Here is a 16,722-nt window from a genome sequence, read left to right on the forward strand (position 1 = left end):
TGACTGGTGAGCATCTCCCTGGGATATTTCCTCTCCTGGAATTATCCCCTCTGAATTGGGGTTTGGAATATGACCATTTGTCTTTGCATCTGTATTCTTTAGACTTCAGTGGATTATACGTGATTTATTGCCCCTTACCAACTGTGACTTTTTTTACTTGAGAAAGATATATAATAAACTTCGATGCCCACAGAATTCGGGACAGCATGGGCTAACCACTAGTCTAGTTGTTCTCATTTTCTTTCTCCTGCTTTAACCATCCTATGCCACCACGCCGCTCAGGACCCCAAAAAAATCATATAGAGGCATGGCCCCCTATAAGTATACTTGTCAGATCTCTGGGAAAGGAAAGATTTTAACACCAAGCAAGAGTTAGAGAAAATTACAAAATGTAAAATAAATGATTTTGATTATATCAAACTAAAAAGCTTTTGTACAAACAAAAACAATGCAGCCAAAATCAAAATGGAAACAACAAATTGGGAAAAAATCTTTATAACAAAAAACTCTGACAGGGATCTAATTACTCAAATATACAAGGAGTTAAATCAATTGTATAAAACAACAAGCCATTCCCCAATTGATAAATGGGCAAGAGAGATGAATAGGCAATTTTCAGATAAAGAAATCAAAAGTATCAAAAAGCACATGAGAAAGTGTTCTAAATCTCTAATAATTAGAGAAATGCAAATCAAAACAACTCTGAGGTATCACCTCACACCTAGCAGATTGACTAAAATGACAGAAGGGGAGAGTAATGAATACTGGAGGGGATGTGGCAAAATTGGGGCATTAATGCATTGCTGGTGGAGTTGTGAACTGATCCAACCATTCTGTATGGCAATTTGGAACTATGCTCAAAGGGCTACAAAAGAATGCTTGCAAGCCCTTTGATCCATCCATACCATTGTTGGGTTTGTACCCCAAATAGATCATAGATAAACAGACTTGTACGAAAATATTTATAGCCGTACTTTTTGTGGTGGCAAAAAACTGGAAAATGAGGGTATGTCCTTCAAATGGGGAATGGTTGAACAAATTGTGGTATATGCTGGTGATGGAATACTATTGCCCTCAAAGGAATAATAAACTGCAGGAATTCCATGTGAACTGGAAAGACCTCCAGGAATTGATGCAGAGCGAAAGGAGCAAAGCCAGAAGAACATTGTACACAGAGACTGATATAATATGGTAAAATAGAATGTAACGGACTTCTGTACTAGCAGCAATGCAATGACCCAGGACAATTCTGAAGGACTTATGGAAAAGAATGCTACCCACATTCAGAGGAAGAACTACAGGAGTGGAAACACAGAAGAAAAGCAACTGCTTGAACACATGGATTGAGGCAAACATGATTGGGGATGTAGACTCGAAAATACCACACCAATGCAACTATCAACAATTTGGAAATAAGTCAAGATCAATGACACAAGTTAAAACCAGTGGAAATGTGCATCGGCTATGGGGGTAGGGAGGTCGGGGGGTGAAGGGGAAAGTAAGAGCATAAATCGTAACCATTTTAACTTTTCTAAAAAATAAATATTATTAAGTATTAAAAAATAAAAATAAAATAGAATATGCTTTGAAATATAATACTGTTAACCCTCCATAATTTTCATTATTCTTTATTTATTTTTTGATTTACATATGAATGCTATTTTTCTATTTCTACAAATTAATTTTTTGTAATTTGATTAGTATGGCATTTCCTATATAAATTCACTTAGGGACCATTATCATTTTTATTATATCCATGAATAATTAATATTTTCCAAATCATTTAGGTATGACTTTCTTTAAACTATTGTTAGTAAATATATTAATATTGCATTTATCTCTATCTTAGTAGGCATTTTGAATTTTAGACATCCTACAGTAATTTAAAATGGAATTTCCCTTTTTATTTCCTCCTGTTTGATTTGCTGCTATGTAGAAATGCCCAAGATTTGTGGAGATTTATTTTATAACCTCCGAGGGCTGTTGAAGTTCTTAACTGTTCCAACTAATTTTTTTTTTTTACCCTTGTACTTGTATTGTCTCATAGGTGGAAGATTGGTAAGGGTGGGCAATGGGGGTCAAGTGACTTGCCCAGGGTCACACAGCTGGGAAGTGGCTGAGGCCGGGTTTGAACCTAGGACCTCCTGTCTCTAGGCCTGACTCTCACTACACTGAGCTATCCAGCTGCGCCCCCCCCAACTAATTTTTAATTGACTCTAGCATTCTTAAAGTATATCATTATTTGAAAAGTGGTATTTTTGTTTCATCTTTATGCTTGTTCTCTAAAATTCTTTTTCTAGTACTTTGACAATTGAATCCTTGTTTCATCTGTGATTTTATTGGAAAAAGATTCTAGTTTTTCTCTATTATAGTGTTTTCTAAATTTTTTAAACCCTAATATCTTTTATGTATATCCTTCTATATTAATTTTATTTGTTACAGGGCTAGGCAATGGGGGTTAAGTGACTTGCCCAAGGTCACACAGCTAGGAAGTGTCCTAGGCCAGATTCGAAACTAGGTCCTTCTAGGCCTGGTTCTCAATCCACTTCAGCCATCCTGCTGCCTCTGTTTTTCTCTATTACAGATTTTGGTTTCAGATATATTCTATTTAGCATTTTAAGAATAGTTCTATTTATTCTTTTTCCCTATTTTTACACTTGTTTTATTTTTTAAATTACATATGCAGATAACATTTTAACAAACGTTAAAATCTTTTTTTCAGTTTTAAATTCTGTCTACCTCCACCTGCTCTCTTTTTGATGAGGCAAGCAATTTGATATTGATTATAACGTCATGTAAAACATTTCCATTTTAGCTATATTGCAAAAGAAAATATGTACCAACCCCCCCATTTCTTCCCTAAATAATAAAATTTTTAAAAGACTATACTTTAGCTTGCATTCAGATTATATCAATTTTTCATTTGGATATGGAGAGCATTTTTTGTTATTAGTCCTTAGAAATTATCTTTTTTCATTATATTGTTGAGAATAGCTAAGTCATTCACAGTTTCTTTACTGTGCCATATTTCTTACTATGTATAATATTCTCCTGGTTTTACTCAATTCACTTTTCCTCAGTTCATGTAAGACTTTCTAGGTTTTTCTGAAAGCAGCCTGCTCATCATTTCTCATGGCACAGTAGTATTCCATTGCAATCACACAATACACCTTGTTCTAGCATTCCCCTATTGATGGGCATTATCTCAATTTCTAATTCTTTGAGAAAACAAAAATAGTTGTTAAAATATTTTTGTATATATTGCTTCTTTTATTTTGTCTTTGATCTCTTTGAAATACAGACCAAGAAGTGGTATTGGTGGGTGAAAAGGTATACTTATTTTTATTTTTATTTATTTTTTAAATTTTATTCAGAATTTTTTCCCAACATTACATGATTCACTATCCCCCGGCTCTCTCCTTTCTACTCCCCCCCTCCCAAATCCAGCAAGCAGTTCCCCTGTGTTATACATGCATCATTGTTCAAAACCTATTTCCATGTTATTCATATTTGCAGTAGAGTGATCTTTTAACATCAAAACCCTAATCTCATCCCTATTTCACTAAGTGGTCGATCATATGTTTTTCTAATGCATTTCTGGTTCCACAGTTCTTTCTTTGGATGTGAATAGTGCATTTTCTCATAAATTCCTCTGGATTGTCCTGGGTCATTGCATTGCTATTGATAGAAAAGCACCTTTGATTGTACCATAATGTATCAGTCTCTGTGTACGATGTTCTCCTGGTTCTGCTCTTTTACTCTGCATTAGTTCCTGGAGGTCATTTCAGTTCACATGGAATTCCTCCATTTCTTTATTCTTTTCAGTACAATAATATTCCATCAACAAAATATACCACAATTTATTCAGCCATTCCCCAATTGATGGACATTCCCTCGTTTTCCAATTTTTTGCCACCACAAAGAGCATGGCTATGAATATTTTTGTACAAGTGTTTTTTCTTATTATGTCTTTGTTATACAAATCCAATAGTGGTGTGGCTGGATCAAAAGGTAGGCATTCATTTAAAGCCCTTTGTGCATAGTTCCAAATTGCCTCCTAGAATGGTTGGACCAATTCACAACTCCACCAGCCATGTCCCAATTTTGCCGCATCCCCTCCAACATTGAATGCTTTCCTTTGCTATTATATTGGCCAAACTGCTAGTTGTGAGGTAATACCTCAGAGTTGGTTTAACTTGCATTTCTCTAATCATGAAGGCTTTAGAACACTTTTTCATGTGCTTATTGATAGTTTTGATTTCATTATGTGAAAACTCCCTATTCATGTCCTTTGACCATTTGTCGATTGGGGAATGGCTTGATTCTTTGTAGATTTGACTTAGTTCCTTATATATTAGGGAAATTAAACCTTTGTCAGACTGTTTTGTTATAAAGATGTTCTCCTAGTTTGTTGTTTTCCTTCTAATTTTGATTGCATTGTTGTTTTTGTTTGTACAAAACCTTTTTAATTTGATATAATCAGCTATTCATTTTACATTTTGCAATGTTCTCTATCTCTTGCTTGGTCTTAAATTCTTTTCTTTCCCACAGATCTGACAGGTATACTAATCTATGTTCACCTAATTTATTTATTATTTCTTTCTTTATATTTAAATCATTTACCCATTTTGAATTTATCTTGATATAGGGCGGTGATGGCAAACCTATGACACATGTGTCAGCACTGACACACATAGCCATTTTCTATGACATGCAGCTGCATTGGCCTCATCCTGAGAGGTATGGGGACACGTGCCAAGGATGAAACATTGCTGTAGTGTAGTATAGACACTCTGTACTATAGATGACACTTCTACCTATAGTAATCTACCTATTTTGGCTTATTAAATAGTTATATATTTCAATTAATCATTTTTGTCATTTAAACTATAAATATCGCAAAATTATGGTTTTTTTTCTTGAAGTGACACACCACCTGAGTTATGCTTGTTTTTTTGGCGAATTTTGACACACCGAGCTCAAAAGGTTGCCTGTCACTGGCATAGGGTGTAAGATGATGACCTAAACCTAATTTTTCCCATACTGTTTTCCAATTTTCCCAGCAGTTTTTGTCAAATAGCGATTTCCTTGTTCCAAAAGCTGGGATTTGGGGTTTATTGAACACTAGCTTACTGAGGTCATTTACCTCTAGTCTATTCCACTGATCCACCCTTCTGTCTTTTAGTCAATAGCATATTGTTTTGATGACCACTGCTTTATAGTACCATTTAAAATCTGGTACTGTTAGGCCCCCATCCTTCACATTTTTTTTTCATCATTTCCCTTGATATTCTTGATCTTTTGTTCTTCCAGATGAACTTTGTTATTTTTTCTAATTCTACAAAAAAGTTTTTTGGTAGTTTGATAGGTATGGCACTGAATAAGTAGATTAATTTGGTTAGAATTGTCATTTTTATTATTTTTATTATATTAGCTCATCCTACCCAGGAGCAGTTAATGTTTTTCCAATTATTTAGAACTAGTTTTAACTGTGTGAAGTGTTTTGTAGTTGTGTTCATATAATTCCTGTGTTTGTTTTGACAGATAGATTCCTAAATATTTTATATGGTACACGCAGTTTTATAATTTTGGAGGCATAGTTCCAAATTGTTCTCCAGTATGGTTGGATCAGTTCACAACTCTAAAAATGCATTAACATCTCTCTTTTTCCCTATAACATTCATGCCTTTTATATTTATTATTTTCCTTTTCTGTCATATTAGCATGTCTGTCAGGTATGAGGTAGTATCAGAGAGTTATTTTAATCTGAATTTTTCTAATGAATAGAGATTTAGGACATTTTTCCTATTTTTAAAAGCAGAAATAGATGTTATATTTTGTCAAACCTTATTCTCTGCATTTATTGATATATGATTTTTGTTGATTTTGTTATTAACATGGTTGAGTTCATAGTCTTCTTAATATTTAACCAACCTTGCCTTTCTGGTATGTTAAGTACAATAATCATGTATGATCTTTGTGATGTCATTTTAGCCTTTGGCTAATATTTTCTTTAAAAAACTTTTATCAGTGTTATTAAAAGATATTGGATTATTATTTTTTCCTCTTTTGACTCCTCCTAGCTTAAGCTTCAAGATTTTGTCTATACCTTAGAAGGAATTTGTTAGAATCTCTTTGATTTTTCTAAATTAGTTTATGTCATATTAGAATTAATTGTTCTTTGAATTTTTTATAGAATTCAGTTGTGAATTTATCTGGCCATGTATTTTTTTTTACTTTGGAAGTTTGTTTATTGATTGTTTAATTTCATCCTCTGAAATTAGGTTGCCTAAGTTTTCTATTTCTTAGTCTGTTAATTTGAGTATTTTGTATTTTTTAGTAAAAATTTATTTCACTCAAATTGTCAGATTTCTTGGTATATAATTGAAAAAGATTTTATTGATTTCTTTATTTATTCTTTATTTGCTATGAATTTTCTTTTTTTGCGACTGAATATTTTTGTTGTCCTCTTCTTTTTTTTAAGCAAATTAGTTATCAGGTTATTTGTTTTATTGTTACTGCCCCCAAATAAAATGCTTTCTCTCAATTGTTTGTGGCTTAAGGTTGCTCGTGTATCAAAGTACCACTGTATAAGGATGTAAATAGGCGGAGCCAAAATGTCAGAGAAAGTATATAGACCTGTAAGATCTCTACCAAATTACTCTCCAAAAAATTAAGTTATAATGCTTCAGAATGAATTTTGGAGCAGCATAATCCACAAAAATATGAGGTAAAGTAATTTTTCAGCCCAAAACAACTTAGAAGGCCAACATGAAAGATCTATTAGGGTGGTGCACAAAGAAGTATGCTAGGGCAGGCCTCACTATGGCAACCACCCTGGGTTTAACTGAAATAGCAGCAAAAGCTTCCAGAGCTCTTAGCCACAGATGGTAAGGGGAGTTGAATGGTAAGGGGAGTTTGAAAACTGCTCTGAAGGATATTGCTTGGGTTCTTTTGCTGACTCTAGGTGCAAGACCCATTTTGCATTGGTAAGGTTTCAGGGTGAAGAGGAACACCAGCACACATCAATGCTTATGACCAGAGGAGAGTAGAAGACTCTGGACACAGTTCTGAGGGGTAAAAATGTTGTTGGGGTTACTCACAGACCAGAGCTGAGGCTGGGAGAATTTTAAATACACCTGGCCTTACATCATACCACCTTAGAAGAACTGAAAGCAGAGAGATCCGCAGAGTCAGCTTTGAAATTAGCTACTCAAAGAACCTGGAGTTTGGAATGCCTTTCCTTTAGCTACAGTTACAGAGTCCAACTTTAACAGGTTTTTAAATCAAAAGAAAAGAAGTAGGCTGGAAAATGAGCAAACAACAAAAAAAGAAACTCAGTATAGTAGGTTATTTTGAAGACAGGGAAGACAAAAACACAAATCCAGAAGAGGATAACAAAGTCAATACTTCTGCACCTAAAACCACCAATAAAAATATGAATTGCTCTCACACCCCAAAAAATTAATGCAGGAATTTCAAAAGGATTTTAAAAAACAAATAAGAGAGGTAGAAGAAAAATTGGGAAAAGAAACAATACAGGAAAATCTGAAGAAAAAGAGTCATCAGCTTGGTAAAGAAGGCATGAAAACTATGGAAGAAATTAATATCTTTAAAAATAAAATAGACCAGTTGGTTAAAGAGGCACAAAAATTTAGTGAAGAGAGGAACTTCATACAAAGAAGAACTGGCCAGATTAAAAAAAGGATGTACAAAAATGGACTGAAGATAAGAACTCATTAAAAGGTAGAACTGGCCCTATGGAAAAAGAAGTACAAAAGCTCAGTCAAGAAGATCATGCCGTAAATATTAGAATTGGGCAAAATGAAGCTAATGACTCCATGAGACATTAAGAAATAATCAATGTCAAAAGAACAACAACAACAAAAAAAACAGAAAAGAATGTGAGACATGTAATAAGGGGATTAAGCTAGTGGGGTAATAAAGTGACTATAATATGGGAATAGGCTAGAGGCAATAGGGAGATTAAGGCAAGGTATGCTTGCAATAGGGGATAAAGCAGGTAAAGGACTAAAGGTAATGTGAATAGGGATAAGGCACTGTGGATAGGGGTTTTGTGGATCCCTAAGGCAGTAAATAGATAACGAAGATACAATGGTAAGGTGGTAGATTGAGGTGGTAGGAGAAGTAAGGGAATGACTGAGTTTAGGGAATATAAACATTGAGGTATAAAGAGTTGCAATGGCAAATAGCTACAGCCTGAGAGACACAAACTGGGGCACAGGTTTGAGACAGAGACACTAAAGGGAAACAGACTGAGCCCTTTAAGTAAGAAGGGCACTTCTACAGACAAAGGTTAAGGTCATCCAAGAATGGCTTGAAATTGACTAGAGGGCTTCTAGTCAGTTTCTCAGGTTCACAAAGGAATAATTCAGAGGAAGTATTGAGATTACACTTTCTCCAAAATGGACACCTCCAATTCCCTTCACAACCCAGAGACAATATTATTCCTTTCTTCCTTTCTCCCTCTCTTATCAATCAACTAATGAACTAGCCAAAGGTTTGATTAAGTGACAAACAGGGTTTATTGATTTTTAGGGTTGATTGGAAGGTATGGAGGGGTAAAAGGTAACTCTAACAGCTGCCTAGGGAAAGCTTCAGTTGGGGGAGGGAGACGGGAATGTGAGACTGAGAAAGGACCTGCCTTAAACTTTGCTCCGAGAGGTTTCGTAGCCTATAGGATTAGGAAAGTTGGATACAATGATTCAAGAGATAATTTGTAACAAGGGTAAGCCCTTTTTGACTACAGGGAAACTATGTCTACCAAGTTTGAAAGCTAAACTCCAAGATCCACCCTTTTTCAAAACCTCAAGAAATTTAGGAAGGGAAAATGATTGGGAATAAGGGAGGTTAGGGAGATCTAAAGGAAATAGTTAAGCTAACAAATTTTAAGAGAAAAGCTGCAGAATATAGGCCAGGATTTCAGTCTAAAGAACAAAGCTCAGTTGACCCTTCTACTCTCACTGAGTCCCCAGGGTCAACTGTCTAACCTCAGGATTCTAAACGCTTTTCAACTGTCAGAAACTGCAGTAAGGCTTTGCAGGGTTGATATGCACCTTTTGGCACTATAGACATCTCATTGGAAAGACAACTGACCTGGAAAATAAATCCAGAAGATAGACTCTAAGAATTATTGGGCTACTATAAAATCATGATCAAAACAAGAGCTTAGATATTATTTTTAAAGAAATTATCAAGGAATACTGCCCTGATATTCTAGAACCAAAGGTTAAAATAGAAATTGAAAGAATCTACCAATCATCTCCTGAAAGAGATCACAAAAGGAAAACTCCCAGGAATATTATAACTAAATTTCAAAACTCCCAGTTAAAGGGGAAAATATTGCAAGTAGTCAAAAAAGACCAATCAAGTATCATGGCGCTATCGTCAGGATAACACAAAATTTAGTAGCTTCTACATTAAATGATTGGAAAGCTTGGAATATAATATTCTAGAAGACAAAAAGCTAAGACTTCAACCAAGAATCACTTATCCAGCAAAACTGAGCATAATCCTTCAGGGGAAAAATGGGTATTCAATGAAATAGAGGACTTTTACATATTCCTATGAAAGGACCACAGCTGAATAGAAAATTTGATTCTCAAAGATAAGATTCAAGAGAATCATAAAAAGGTAAACAGGAAAGAAAATTGAAAGATATTCAATGATGTTAAACTATGTACATCCCTACATCTGGAGATGATTTTTGTAACACCAAAGAAACTGGACAGATTATACATAGAGGAAGAGGTTGTGAGTTGAATCTGAAGGGTTGATATAAAAAGTAAAATTAAGGTATGAGAAAGAGGAAGGCATTGGGAGGAAGGGGAAGGAAAAATATAAAGGGTGAATTATTGCATATAAAAGAGGCATAAAAGAGCTTTAAAGTAGAAGGGAAGATGGGGGAGATGGGGAGGGGAACATGTGAACTTTACGGTCATTGGAATTGGCTCAATGAAAAGAAGAACACATACAATCAATAGGGTTTAGAAATATATCTTACCCTAACAGGAAAGTAGGAGGGGAAGGGAATAAGAGAAGGAGGTTGGGGCTAATAGAAAAGAGGGCAAATAGGGGAAGGTAGTGGTCAGAAATCAAACAGGGGGAAGTAGGATGGGGAGTAATACACAACAATCATAATGGTGCAAATGATTTTTTTTACAAGTATCTCTAATAAAGTGCTCATTTCCCAAACACATAGATAAATGATTCAAATCTATAAAAATATAAGTCATTCCCTAATTGACAAATGGTCAAAGGATATGAATAGGCAGTTCTTAGACAAAGTAATTAAAGTTCTCTTTAGTCATGCAAAAGTACTCTAAATCACTATTAATTGGAGAAATGAAAATTAAAACAACTCTGAACTACCACTCCACACTTATTAGATTGGCTATTATGACAGAAAAGGAAAATGACAAATATTGGAGGGGATGTGGGAAAATTGAGACACAAATACAATGTTGGGAGGAGTTCTGAACTGATGCAATCATTCTAGAGAACAATTTGACCCTATGCCCAAAGGACTATAAAACATACCTATCCAGCAATACTATTACTATGTTTATATCCCCAAAAGAAAAACAAAACAAAACAAAAAGGACATATGTGTACAAAAATATCTAAAACAGTTTTTTTTAGGTGTACAAAGATTTAGGAAATAGGAGGACACCCATCAACTGGGGAGTGGTTGAGTAAGTTATAGTGTATGATTATAATGGAATACTGTTTTGCTGTAAGAAATAACAAGGAGTAAGAGCTCAGAAAAACCTGGAAAGACTTACATGAACTGAAGCAGAGTGAAATAAGCAGAACCAGGAAAATATTGTACATAGCAAAATTAATGCTTTACAACAAAATTTTAAAAAATGCCATCTGCTTCTAAAGAAAAAGAATTGAGAGAGTCTGAATCCAGACCAAAGCAAACCTTTTTCACTTTCTTAATTTTTGATTAAAATTTCTTTCCACAAAAGGATTAATAAGGAAAATTTTTTATATGATTTCACATATGAAATGTATATGAGATTATTTACCATCTCAAGGTGGGAATGGCATAGAATGTAAAAGTAGAATTATAGGCGAGCTGCAGTACAGCCCCAAGGGTAGGGAAGAAGGGAGGGAGAGCATTCAAAACTCAATATTTTTTGAAAAATGGTAGAACCTATTTTTACATGTAATTGGGGAAAAATCAAATAAAAAAATTTTAAATTATGTAAATGCAAGGACAATAAGCAGATGAAACATTAAAAATGATTTGTAAAATCTCAACAATAAACTATTTTCACCATTAAAGATAGCAGAATAACTACAATTTGATTCCAACAAAGGAGGAAGAAATTGTGTTTGTGAGAACAATGGTGAGAACCGTCATATTAGAACAGTTGGGTATGGAGTTGATCCATGCTAAGGCTAACATTATTATGAATGTGTCCAGAGATTGATCCCCAAGATATCTAAGGGATGATGCTCAAGGCATGGAAGGATTTTGAACTGTATTAGTACTAAAAACAGGGTTATGGAGTATATCAAGTACTACCAACCTACATGTCTACTTTCCTGGTTTTAAAAACTATTTATGAAAATAATTTTTATATAGATGGCTATCCTTGATGATGGGATTATTAGGCAATGGAGAAGTTTTTACAGGAGATTTTACACAAAAGACCAAATTTTTACTATTATACGATTGAACTGAAAGATGGGAAAAAACACAATCATGAAGTTCTTATTATTTGTTCATTATAGAAAGATTCTGTAGAAAGCAAAATGCCATTGAAAAGGCTCTTTCAACAAGATGGCTCCCATAATTTCAGGAGAATAATTTAAAATTAATTGAAAGATATTACAACAGAGATAATTTTATTCGTGACTCTTTCATCTTAATCAAGTGAGGCATACAATAGAGAAATGCATGTTTACTAAAGGTTCAGTATTATTACAGGTACATTCTAGCACAGAGACCAAATTGAAGAAGGAATCCATGTGGATTCTTTGTTTGGGGCATCCTTTTTGAAAGCTTCAAGCAGAAATCTATAACAAGTCCTCCAAAATCCAAATGTTTTTTCTTGATCATTCATATAGGAGAAGTATATTTAGTGGATGAAAACCGAGTATTGCTCTGATTTTTGATTTGTGTTTGTAAGAACAAACAACTGAGCTCATTCATTCAATGTATATACAAACACAGACAAATGTGTGTATGTATATGACATTTGGTATCAATGGATATTGAATTCATCCCAGAATTAAACAAGGAAACAACAGGTTAGAATGTCTATATCAGTGGTTCCCAACCTTTTTTGGCCTACTACCCCATTTCCAAAAAAAATATTACTTAGCGCCCCCTGCCACATACTATAACTACCCCCTTACAGTTATTCACTGCTCCCAAATGCACCTGTGGCCATCACCGCTTCCCTCAATCACTGCAGCACCCACCAGGGGGCAGTGGCACCCACTTTGGGAATGACTGGTCTATAGAAACTGTCAAATCTTTAATAGCATAGCAGGAAAAAAAACCCTATATTCCATTAATATTGGTATATAGTTGTGAGATACAGAACATGATACTCTGAAGAAATGAAAATGAGTACCCTCAGAGGACAATAGAGATGTACATGATGGATGAGAACAAAATATACCTCATGAAAAATCAGCAATGTTGAAGAATAGGAGTGAAGGGAAATGTGTAATCAAAAGAGAAGAAAGTTTTTTTACCTGACAAAGAGAAGGGATAATGGGTAAGGCTTCCTGAGGGTTCCACTGGGAACCTTGGAATGTTTGGAGAAAATGAGAAAGACTTTCTGGAAATTAGGTAAATCCCCTGTTGTAAACTTGTGGACATGGATGGAGTAACTTGAACACAAAAAGGTAGGAATTGGTCTATTATGACTCATATCACTAGGGGTAGCTGGTAGCTCAACCAGATTTTTCAAAAAATCCATTTGAGTATTGAATATTTTGTCCCAGTTTATTTGGGACATTCCATATCTCTTTACCACATTCCCTATTACTAGACATTAACTCTTTGAGAAGAGAATTCATGTGATATTTATCCTTCTATCCTAGTGTTAAGAACATAGTAATAAATGCTTCATAACTATTTTCCCTCAAATTGAGGTAGCATAGTGTAGTGGTTAAGGTTCTGAATTTGGAGGATGACCTGAGTCACATTCTTCAAATATATGCTTTACACATTTAGTTGTATAATCACTGTTAAGCCATTAACTTCTCTGACTATTAGTTTCCTCACACTCATCTGAGAGGCTATATTCAGTACCTCAAAATTTTCTTCCAATTCCAAATATATGTTCCTATGAATATATTGCACAATTACTTTTCCCATGATACTTATCTTTCCTCCCCCACCAAATACCTTGCACTTTTTCATACAGGGTTATTAAATTCTAAATCACTCAGAACAACTTGTTGTTGACTGAATTATTTCTGGAAAGCAAAATCTGTTCCCAGATCACCTAATCTCAGAGTTTTGAGGTACTTCAGAGGGCTTCTACTATAGTACCTTAGTGAAAAGTCCTTTTACAATGAACACAGATTTATTTCTTTTTAACATTTACCAGTTTCTTCTGGTTATTCTCTTTGTGACCAGGCAATTGAAACTAATCCTTTTTCTGTGATAAATATCAAGTCCATCACCCTATACTCCACCTTTCCTTGCCATATCTTTTCCAGAATTTCCAGAATACCTAATTTTTTCAGCTGATCACTATGTGGCATGAACTTGAGACCCTTCATTATCCTAGTTGTCATTCTCTGAATTTTTTCCAATTTTTCAATGTCCTTTCTGAAATATGGTACCAGTAATTGGGCTTACTACTCCAGAAACACTATATACAAAGGAGTCATTACAATAGTTCTAGAATTTACTCTTCTCAATGCAGTGTAAGATTGCATTAAATTTACTGATTGCCATATTATACTGTTGACTCACATATAACTTGTTATCCACTAAAAACTTCCTTCAAGCTCCAGATAAAATTCTACCTTCTACAGGAAGCCTTTGCCAATCTCTCTTAATTCTAGTATTTTCTGATTGTTAATTATTTCCAATTTATCACATATATGTATCTTTATATTTAGTTGTTTGTATGTTGTCTCCTTCATTTGACTGTGAACTCCTCAACAGCAGTTTGTCTTTTGTCTTTTTTTTTTTTTAATCCTGAGCATAGTTCCTGGAACATAGTAGGTACTTGAAATGACTATTAACTGACTGACTAAATGCCCTGAATATTTCTCAGGGTTAATGGGCTTTTATCTACAGACATCAGTCAATGAAAAGATTGGTAGGTATATGCAGGTGAAATCGTATTGCAATTAACTCAGAAGCCAATCAAATTATTTTATCATTTTAAGATTTTGATGGGTGAAATTTTACTAGAAATAAGAGGGTCATAGCCTGGGGTTTAGAAAACTTTTTATTATGGAATAATTTCTGTTGTACTGGCATTTGCTTTGATAGGATTTGACATGTATAAATATATATAAAATTCATGCAAAGCTTGGGCTGAGACAGATACCAATTGATGATCAAATACATTTAGATGTTGAAACAAAATCCTGGGTACTGTAAAATGCCAGAAACCAAAGGAATGGTGCTGGAAATTATCCAGAGAAAAAAGACAGAATGATCTAAGGATTTCACTAAAACAAATAAGTATTTTATTTTATTTTTTATTGTAGGACGATGAAATAGAGGGAATATGACAGAAATTATGAAAGACAGGTAGGGTGGGTATGGACCTGTTTACTAAATAATGTAATTTTATTTTATTTATTTTTTCATATTTTTTAAAAAATTATTTTTATTTTGAATATTTTCCCATAGTTACATGTTTCATGTTCTTTCCTTCACCCCCAAGCCTCCACCCCCACCCCCCTGTAGCTGACCACAATTCCACTGGGTTTTATATGTAACAAATAATGCAATTTTAGTTTGGCTACTATTGAGGGCTTAGAAATACTTTTAGATTAGTTAGAAGGAAATTCTTTTCTTAAAATTGTGCACTTGTGAAGTTTGTTAGTCTAAGAGGAAGTTGTGTGCTGAAACTATAATTATACTGAAGAAGGGACATAATAAATCATGGATGATACATCTGTAATAGATTACTAAGTGAAGTCAAGGTTATTTGGGGGTTCATTTGTAATCACTGGAGACTACATCCTCTGGGTGGCAGTCTAAGAAATGGAATACTACTGAACTAGAAGGACCAATGGTTTGATCCAAAGTGGTATTTCTTGCATCCTTATGTCCTCATATAATTATTTCCTGTTTCTTAAAAAAAATACCTGGGAAAATATTACAAATTCACTTCGATATGTATTCAAGAGATTCATAAGCCACAAGAGGGCCATAATTTGCATCATTTACAAGTGTTTGAATTTTTCAGCCTTACTATCATCATTTAAGTTTTAAAAAAGAGTCAAATAATTCAGGAAGAATAAAAGCCAAACCAAATAAATCTTTTAAAAAGATTTCTTTTTGGCCTGGTATTTGAAGGTTTGTTTGAAGAAAACTCTTCAGTTGTTTTTTTTTTTCCAGAAAAGCCAGTTAAGATTAGATTTACATAGAATAGAGGAAAGAGGAATCTATTTAACTACCTGGATAAATCAAGTAACAAGATCTTAGAACTAGTATAATAGCTTTTACTTTTACTTTTTAGTGGTGGTGGTGATTTACATCAAGCATCTATTTCACAGTGAACTGAATTGTGTACACAATGATTCCACACTTTGTCTTCTTATGAAGGCAGCTTGGTAGAGTTGAAAAAAGATCCCTGGAACTTTTGAAAGACTTTAAAGAAGAGAACTAAGTTGGAATTATGGCTTTGGCACTTAAAAAGCTATGTGATTATATATAGACAAGTAATCTCTTCTCTCAGAGATTAAACTGAGTGATTAAAATGGGAATGATAATATTTATAGTACCTATCTCATAAGGTTGTTGGGGGGTAAAGTATTTTCTTTTTCTTTTCTTTTTAAAAAACCCTTACCTTCTGTTTTACTGTCAATACTAAATAAATATTGGCTCCAAGGCAGAAGAGCAATATAGGTTCGAGGATTAGTGTCAAGTGGCTTGCCCAGGGTCACACAGCTAGGAAGTATCTGAGGTCAGATTTGAACTCTGGCTCCTCTGTCTCTAGGCCTGGATCTCTATCCATTGAGGCATGTTGCTGCCCCTGAGAAAGCATTTTCTAAACTAAAAAGGGCTATATAAATGAGTTGTTGTTTGAGTTATTTTTGTGCTTTTATAACAAACTGGAATCTTTTTGTAAACTGCATGAATTCTGAGACTTAGATTCTTATTCTTCAATCTCCAAATGTTTGCTATATATATATATATATATATATATATATGTATCACAGTTTCACTGCTCTTTCCCATGAAATATTTCTCTTCCTTCCTTGAATTATCCAATTCATTATCAACCTGTCTGCATTATTTCTTATACAGCTTTCCTCCACAGTTTTAGTTATGAAAATAACTTAATTACATGTTTGTTGGTTTTACTTCTCTTTGAGATTATAAATAACTTGAGGTCAGGGATCATATTCTTATTTTGTTTCATATCTAAAGCTTTTATTTTACAGTGTTATATTTATATGCAAAGAAAAAGTCAGATAATTATAGCTGTTCAAAACCTGAACATGCTACCTCAGGGGGTAGTAAGTTCTCCATTAATG

Source organism: Gracilinanus agilis, chromosome 1 (genome assembly GCF_016433145.1).
Source record: "Gracilinanus agilis isolate LMUSP501 chromosome 1, AgileGrace, whole genome shotgun sequence".
Classification (NCBI taxonomy): domain Eukaryota; kingdom Metazoa; phylum Chordata; class Mammalia; order Didelphimorphia; family Didelphidae; genus Gracilinanus; species Gracilinanus agilis.